This window comes from Temnothorax nylanderi, unplaced genomic scaffold (genome assembly GCF_030848795.1).
Source record: "Temnothorax nylanderi isolate EJ_2023f unplaced genomic scaffold, tnyl_v1.0 TNYL_tig0642_pilon, whole genome shotgun sequence".
NCBI lineage: Eukaryota > Metazoa > Arthropoda > Insecta > Hymenoptera > Formicidae > Temnothorax > Temnothorax nylanderi.
The window spans coordinates 47,776-55,809 of record NW_027249704.1 but is presented as its reverse complement, the minus strand read 5'-3'; the positions used below and the strand labels follow the sequence as shown (position 1 = coordinate 55,809).

The window sequence follows — 8,034 nt, the reverse complement described above, 5'->3', positions numbered from 1 at the left end:
AAATTCTGTGGGATACCGCACTCTTAACAATCTTGGTAGCATCATTAAGGTCCATAAGGATAAGAACGCCCATTTTTCCAAGAATGACGTAATTTACAAAATCTGTTGTAAAAATTGTGATGCCTCTTACGTCGGTCAGACTAAGAGGCAGTTACAAACCAGATTAAAAGAACATAAAAGCAATATAAGATTAGACGAGTCCAAACATTCTGTTGTATCAGAACATACCACAAAATTCAATCATTCATTTGACTGGGAAAATGCACGCATCTTAGAAATTGAGCATAATTACAAAAAGAGATTAACCGCAGAAATGATATATATTAAAGAACAAACTAATGGTATAAATTTAAATAAGGACACGGAACTACTAAACGATGCCTATTTTGATATCTTGAATCGGTTGTCTTAAACGTTCTGTTAATAACAATGATCATTGGTTATTGTGCCCTTGCGATGCGGGTATTGTCTCAGTCGTCTGTTATCCTTCGCGACGAACACACGCTTTGTGAGACGATGGAAGGAATTCACCCTAGTTCCTTGTTTCATCGACCGCTTATGTGAGTCCGTTTTTAAGGCTAAACTCGTTTTTAATCAAATTTTCGTTTTGGTCCTATGTAAGTTTTAACTTTGATATAGTTGCCACTAAGATGGTCTGGCGACAAAGGATCTCACATCTATACGGGTTTCATGGACGCATAAGTGTCATGCAGCGAAGGAAACGACCGATTCTGCGTGTAGATTGACGATTAATTGACAACATACTTCTGACTTCAATATGACTAATTGTCCAATTACTTGGGTGAGACCGGATTAATGTAAATTGTGGCGTTGGATCGAATTGATTCGTTTTGTTCGTAGAATAATGCGATATATTGTAATGCGTTTTTCTTTATATTTTTTTATTGTTCTGAAGAAGGCCAAGTAAGGCACGAAACGTAAACAATTCTGTATACGATTATTGAATGTATTAAATATTTTTTTCTAACATCTGGTATTAGCTCGAAATTGGCCGTTTGATATTATTTAGCTATTGCTTGTCGAGCGAAACTTTTGTTAAGATAAATTTATGTTTATATATTGAGAGGTGGTAAAATCTCTTCCGTCAGGAAGAGAATGTAAAAAATTAACGGGGGTATTCTGATTTAAAATATCTTTAAAATAAATATTTTTCAGGAATTTTTTATAGGGAAACAAAGAAAGTGAATAACGTTAAACTTTGCATGTTCTCTTCACCTTATTTTGAAATTTTATTTTTATTTAAGTAACAAAAATGCTCTTCTTTTCTGTTATATCCTGGTCACTATAAATGACAGACGGTGTAAATAATTCTAGCTGTTCTAGGTATCTGAAACACAAAAAGCTAAAATTTTCTTATTCTGCAGAAGTGTGGCTATCGTCTGAACTAGAATAAAATATTTCTATTCTGAGCGGTTTTTTTATTAAAAATATTATAACTTTTTTCAAAATTTTATTAGTATTTTATTAAAAGAAAAAACTAATAAACAATGTTTATTCTATAGTTCAGACGATAGCCATCACTTATTTTGAATAAGAAAGTTTTTGGTTTTTACGTTTCTGATACCTAGAACAGCTAGAATTATTTACTTCGTCTCTCATTTACGTCTTTTAGTGATCAAGATATAACATAGATAAGAAGAATATTTTTCTTACTTAAAAAATAAAAATATATTCTTAAAATAAGATTTAAAAAACATGCAAAGTTTAACGTTATTCGCTTTCTTCGTTCACCTATTAAAAATTCCTGAAAAATACCTATTTTTAAAGACCTTCTCCGGCTCCAGTCGTGCTCAACTTGTATTCATACTTAAAAAGAAAAATTTATTTTACTAAAGTTAATTGTTTATATACAAAATATTACATATAACAACTAAAAAATAAGAAGTTAACTTCACGCGTGAGAACTCATGCGGCGTTGCCAAGTAACTGACGCCTCTCCTCTTCTGTCATTCCTGAACCGAGCGAAAAATTCATCAAATCGCGTACTTTACACAAGTATTTCTCGAAAACGCGTACCACAAGGGTATTGACACTTATCGCATATTATTTCTATTTTTATGGATCATATACTAGTTTTTCAAAAACATTTAGGGAAAACTTTTTTCACAATTCATTATAATGTCTGTTTCACAATAGCTCGGAATAGGAATTCCATGTTAAAAGTTGAAACTTTGAAGCTCAATATCTCGATTTTTAATACCGCAGGAGGTACTGAAATTTATACTACGCATAAAGCACACCTAAATTAATGTATATATTCACAGTTTTAAAAAAATCTAGAGAAAATCGATTTTCCGGAGAACGTCCTTAAGATCTTTCAAACCAGAATACGCCCTTGTAATTTATTATTTGTCATTAACATATTGTTATTAATTACATACATATAAGTGTGAGAAAGCATATGGTACAAAATAATTTTAATATTCAAATTATTGTAATAATAAAGAAATAAATTATTTACATTTTCTACTGTGTGTGCGTGTGTGTGTGATATTATTGACAAGTTTTTTTGCACATTTATATTTCTTTTGCAGATTTTTTACACGCTTAACTTTCACAAGTGTGATGTCAAATACGGACAAGATTTTTATTTATTTGTTATAAGCGTGACTTCAAATGCAAGATTTTGATAATCAAACGTTTAACATTTTCAATCTGCAAACGAGTGACCAGCAATTTCATCCACAGCATGTATAGTCTTAAAATACTACGATCTTCTCTAGAAGCACTAGCGTATAATTTATTCGCCAACATTACGAATTTCTTCTGCAACAATCACATAAAATATTGAACAGTTTTCTTGAACAATTAATTGTAACAACGTCTGCATGCCCTTGCATCATTAGCCCTCCGAGGCCACACCTCTTTTTTTTAATACGCCCCGGCCACGCGCGTGTGAATATGAAAATCCAATTTGTGTTTCTAAACATCGTGAATATTATTAATTAAACAGACATATTTTACATTTAATTATATATATTTGTGTATTTTTATGTTGTAAATTTTTTATCACACACAAACGTCTTGCCGTTGAATTTATCATATTTAGAAAAACAAATTGCATTTTCATACTCACACGCGCATTAAAGCATTAAAGAAATTTAAAATATATTTTAAAAGTTAAGACAAGTTTCTGTCTCTATATATAAACTCTTTCTTCCAAGTCTGTCAAAATTTTTTGAAAGAAGAACATTTGAGACAGCATTTTCTTTAAAGAAGAATAAACATTTTTTAATATTAGGAATATTATTTTAGAATGAGAATGTGAGCAATACTTTAACGAATTAATAATGCAAGGACATACAGACGTTGTTACAACCATTCGAGAAAACTGTTTAACATTTTATATGTTGCTGCAGAAGACATTCGTAATGTCGGCGGACAAATTATACGCTATAGTGCTGCTATTAGAAAAGATCATAGTATTTTAAGGCTACATGCTGTAGATGATATTGTTTGTCCCTCGTTTGAAAATGTTTGATTATTAAAAACGTTTGATTATTAAAATCTTGCATTCGAAATAACGTTTATAACAGATAAACAAAAATCTTGTCTGTATTTGACATCACACTTGTGAAAATTAAGCGTGTAAAAAATCTGCAAAATAAATGTAAACGTGCAAAGGAACTATTGTCAACAACATCACATATACACACACAGAAGAAAATGTAAATAATTGATTTTTTTATTATTATTACAATAATTTGAATATTGAAATTATTTTATACCATATGCTTTCTAATACTTATATGTATATAATTAATATGTATATAATTAATAATATAATTAATAATAACAATATATTAATAACAAACAATAAATTAAGGGCGTATTCTGGTTTGAAAGGTCTTAAAAATAGGTATTTTTCATACATAGAAATTTTTTATAGCGGAACAAAGAAAGTGAATAACGTTAAACTTTGCATGTTCTTTAACCTTATTTTAAAAATTTATTTTTATTTTTTAAGTATATAAGAAAAATGCTCTTTTTTTCTATGTTATATCCTGATCACTAGAAGGTGTAAATGACAGACGGAGTAAATGATTCTGGGTGTTCTATAGGTATTAGAAACCCAAAAACAAAAAATTTTCTTATTCAGAATAAGTGTGGTTATTGTCTGAACTAGAATAAACATTATACGTTTATTAGTTTTTTTCTTTTAATAAAATACTAACAAAATTTAAAAAAAAGTTATAATATTTTTAATAATATAAGAGAAATAAGACCGTTTTATGACTGTTATACAATCAATCAATATTAAATAAGCTGTTTACGGTCTGAGCTTGGATCTTAAGGAGGTTCGGTTGCTTCATCGGGGGGGAGTAGTGGGACGCGGGGGTTCTGGCAACAGCGCACTAGCGTTTGAAGTAGTGGGAGAGAAAGGAATTGCTATGATTGGTCGCTGCGTGATAGTGCGTGAAGCTGCTCACGACTCACGACCGTGGCAGTCTAACAGACGAAAAATCAAGCAATTTATGCTTTAATAATTAATTTTTCTACGAAATGTGCGGTAACCTTCCCCTTTCTTTCACTCATTTATTTGTAAATTATTAAGTTACATGTGCATATTTTTTTTCCTTATCATTTGCATTTTTTCTTGCACTTATTTCATTCTGAAAGTGTGCAATATGTCATTTCTCATAAGAACATGTACAAGAACCTAAAAAGTACAATTTTTGGAGTAGATTTTTTTCAAAACGGGACGGTGAAAAATTCCCAAAAAATTCACATAATTTTATTTTGCATTCCAGAACAACATATTAAAATTTCATAAAACTGGCTGCATTTTTTTGTAGCGACGGAACCTCCTTAATAGCCTAATAATATTTTTTGTGTACTACACGTATATTTTTTCCAACCTTAATAAACTGCGCGCCGACTAACTTGTCAGACTTACAACACAGCTCCTGTTGGAGTAGTAAATTCTTTACTATTATTTAAATCGATTTAATTAGAGGGGAGTGAGGGGATTTTACTACTCCAAGGAGCTGTGTTGTAAGTCTGACAAGTTAGTCGGCGCGTATATAGTTTATTAAGGTTGGAAAAAATATGTAAATATAGTATATAAAAAATATTATTAGGCTACTATATATAAAATCCAAGCTCAGACCGTAAATTGTTTATTTAATATTGATTAATAATATTTTTGATAAAAAGGCCGCCTAGAATGGAAATATTGGTTTAGTTTTAGTTCAGACGATAGCCACATATACTTCTTCTGAATAAGAAAATTTTAACTTTTTGCGTTTCAGATACCTAGAACAGCTAGAATTATTTACACCGTCTGTCATTTATACCTTCTAGTGACCGGAATACCTATAATATAATAGAAAGGAAAAGCATTTTTGTTACTTAAAAAATAAAAATAAAATTTTAAAATAAGGTGAAGAGAACATGCAAAGTTTAACGTTATTCACTTTCTTTGATTCCCTATAAAAAATTCCTGAAAAATATCTATTTTAAAGATCTTTTAAATCAGAATACACCCGTTAATAATTTTTTACATTCTCTTTCTGACGGAAGAGATTTTACCACTTCTCAATATATAAATATAAATTTATCTTGCCATGGTTTCATTCGATTATTCCGGCGTTTTTATATTTGTGATTCAATTAGATTATTGTTTTATTATTAGGTGATTGTTTAATGTTTTAGTCTAGACTAATGTTTAATGTTTTAGTATGTTAAAATAAACATTAATTATCATGTTTCTTGATATTTATCTTCTTCTTTCGTAATAATCCGTTCCGAAGAAGACTAATTGTAAGTACAGTCGAAACGTTAACCATGTGTATTGTTTATTTAATAAATTATTTTTATTTTAATCCAATATCCCTCTGTTGTTGCTCGTAATTTGGCTGCTTGAACGATCATAGCTAATATAAATTTAATAAAAGTAAAAAGAACATTATAAACTACCTTTTTTTCTCAATATAGTTAATATATAATTATTGTTATGCATTTAAATATTAAATTTAAATACTATTATGTTAAAGTAAAGGTTTTTAATGTAAGACTTTTTTTTAGACAGAAAAGCATATTGGCCAGAACGGGGATTTCTATACATTACATTTACGAATTTTAGTTTTTATGTTTATAAATATTTATTTAATTAATTATATTTGCAATCTTTATATTTATAAATTTCAAATATATATATATATATATATTATATATATATTTATTTATTTATAAATATAAAAATTAAAATTTGTAAATATAAACGCAAATGTAACGTATAGCGCATCGTCGATTTGCCAACTCGAGACTCGGGATTCGGCGAGACGCGAGGAGCGATACTGGAAATGCGTGGCATCGTGGTATAGCCGGCGCGTGCTAGCGGCAACGCCGGCAACGTCAGACGTCACAGCTCATCAAGAGAAAAGGAGACAGCAGATCGTATGTCTGTCCTTCTCTCCCCGCTCGAAGCTTGCCGAGTGCCGACCAGCATATCCCCTCCATCTGAGTAGTTCGGACACGAACCATAGCACGGACACGAACCATGTGTGTACCGTTACCGAGCGTAACGACGTAGTTGACGTCCACTTTCTCAGGCGGCGCGTCAGTATACGTCCGCTGGAACGGAATGATCCCGGTGGCCGCTCTCAGGTTTCTCTCTGGTAACGGTCACAATAGCGTAGGATCAAACCAGATATCCTATTTCACTGATTGAAAGTTGGCAATTTTCAAGTGGCGTTTTCACGTTATTTCAAGGAAAATAAGGGCTGTAAGAGAACAACAGCATGTTTTTATCAATTTTTATTATAAGCAATCGGTGCAACAATTAACGCGGTGATCGTCGCAGACAAATTTACCGCACAAACCACAACATTGGTTTGTTTTCCTGTCGCTTGTGGAGGGGCAATAGGTTATGCCTAGAACATATACACCAAAATGCTTGAAAATGCGTCAAAACTATGAAAATTAGGTGATTTTCAAGAAAAAAAAAGTTTGGAAAAAAGTGCATTTTTACTTACGTAAAAGACTCCGTCGGGTCCTTTTCGACCTTTTGAGATTTGTTCTCGCTGGCATCCGGAGACAAATTGACAGACCAAGATGTCCTTGCGCGTGAAGGACCCTCCTACCCTAAAGTTTTTTTACGTACACAATAGGGCTGCGTTCGGAAACGTCATCCGGGTACACACGGGTATACTCCCTTCTCCTTCTAACTCGCTGAGATAGAAAAAGAAGGGAGTATACTCGTGTGCACTCGGGTGACGTTTCCGAACGCAGCCTATATGTCGCCACTGTTCCGGATTCAAAAGATATTCAGGATCGTATTTTTCGGGTGGACGAAAACGACCCGACGGAGTACTTTGAGGGTTAATATTAATAAATATTATTGTGATATGATTAAATAATAATATTAATAAACGTTAATTAACTCGTGTTCCATATAATTAATTTATTTTCTAAAGAGGATATGAAATAAGACGTTGAAGACGTTTTAAAGACGTCATAAAATCATCTTTCTGACAACGTGATGAAACATCCAGAATTATTTTGGAAACATCTTTTAGACGTCTCAATTAATATTTTCTGGAAATGTACTTCGACTCAGCCCTGTCCTGTCAGTTCCTGCTTGTGTCAAGTGTATTATCACTTAAATAAAGTCTAATTAAGGGGTTCAATTTTTCTATTTGTTCATCAAATTTATTGAATGTATATCGCATCTTGCACATAACGCAGCTACAAGTACCTAATAATTAGCTTACATAACGTACTTCCAGACATTTCATCTAATTATTATCATATGTATTCTTCATGGTCACGTCTTTATCGCACGCTAATTCCTCGGATCTATTTCCGTGCAATAAATAAGTCGTTGCCGTAATGAGTAATATATGAGCGTGTATGCACGGTACTGTATGCATTATGCATACGTGTGTGAGTGCGTGTACACACACACACGCGCGCGCGCGCGCGCGCGTGTGTGTGTGTGTGTGTGTGTGTGTGTGTGTGTGTGAGAGAGAGAGAGAGAGAGAGAGAGAGAGAGAGAGCGATTATATAAAA

The 8,034-nt window shown here is 32.1% G+C and overlaps 1 long non-coding RNA gene across 1 annotated transcript; it reads right to left on the bottom strand.

Annotated features, from left to right (window-relative positions):
• Nucleotides 1-6,765: 6,765 nt before the first annotated feature.
• On the bottom strand, nt 6,766-8,015 carry LOC139784556 (uncharacterized). Its single transcript, XR_011721603.1, has 2 exons — nt 6,999-8,015; nt 6,766-6,896 (listed from the first exon to the last, which is right to left on the bottom strand). It is a non-coding gene; the product is annotated as an uncharacterized lncRNA (long non-coding RNA).
• Between the last annotated feature and the right edge of the window lie 19 nt (nt 8,016-8,034).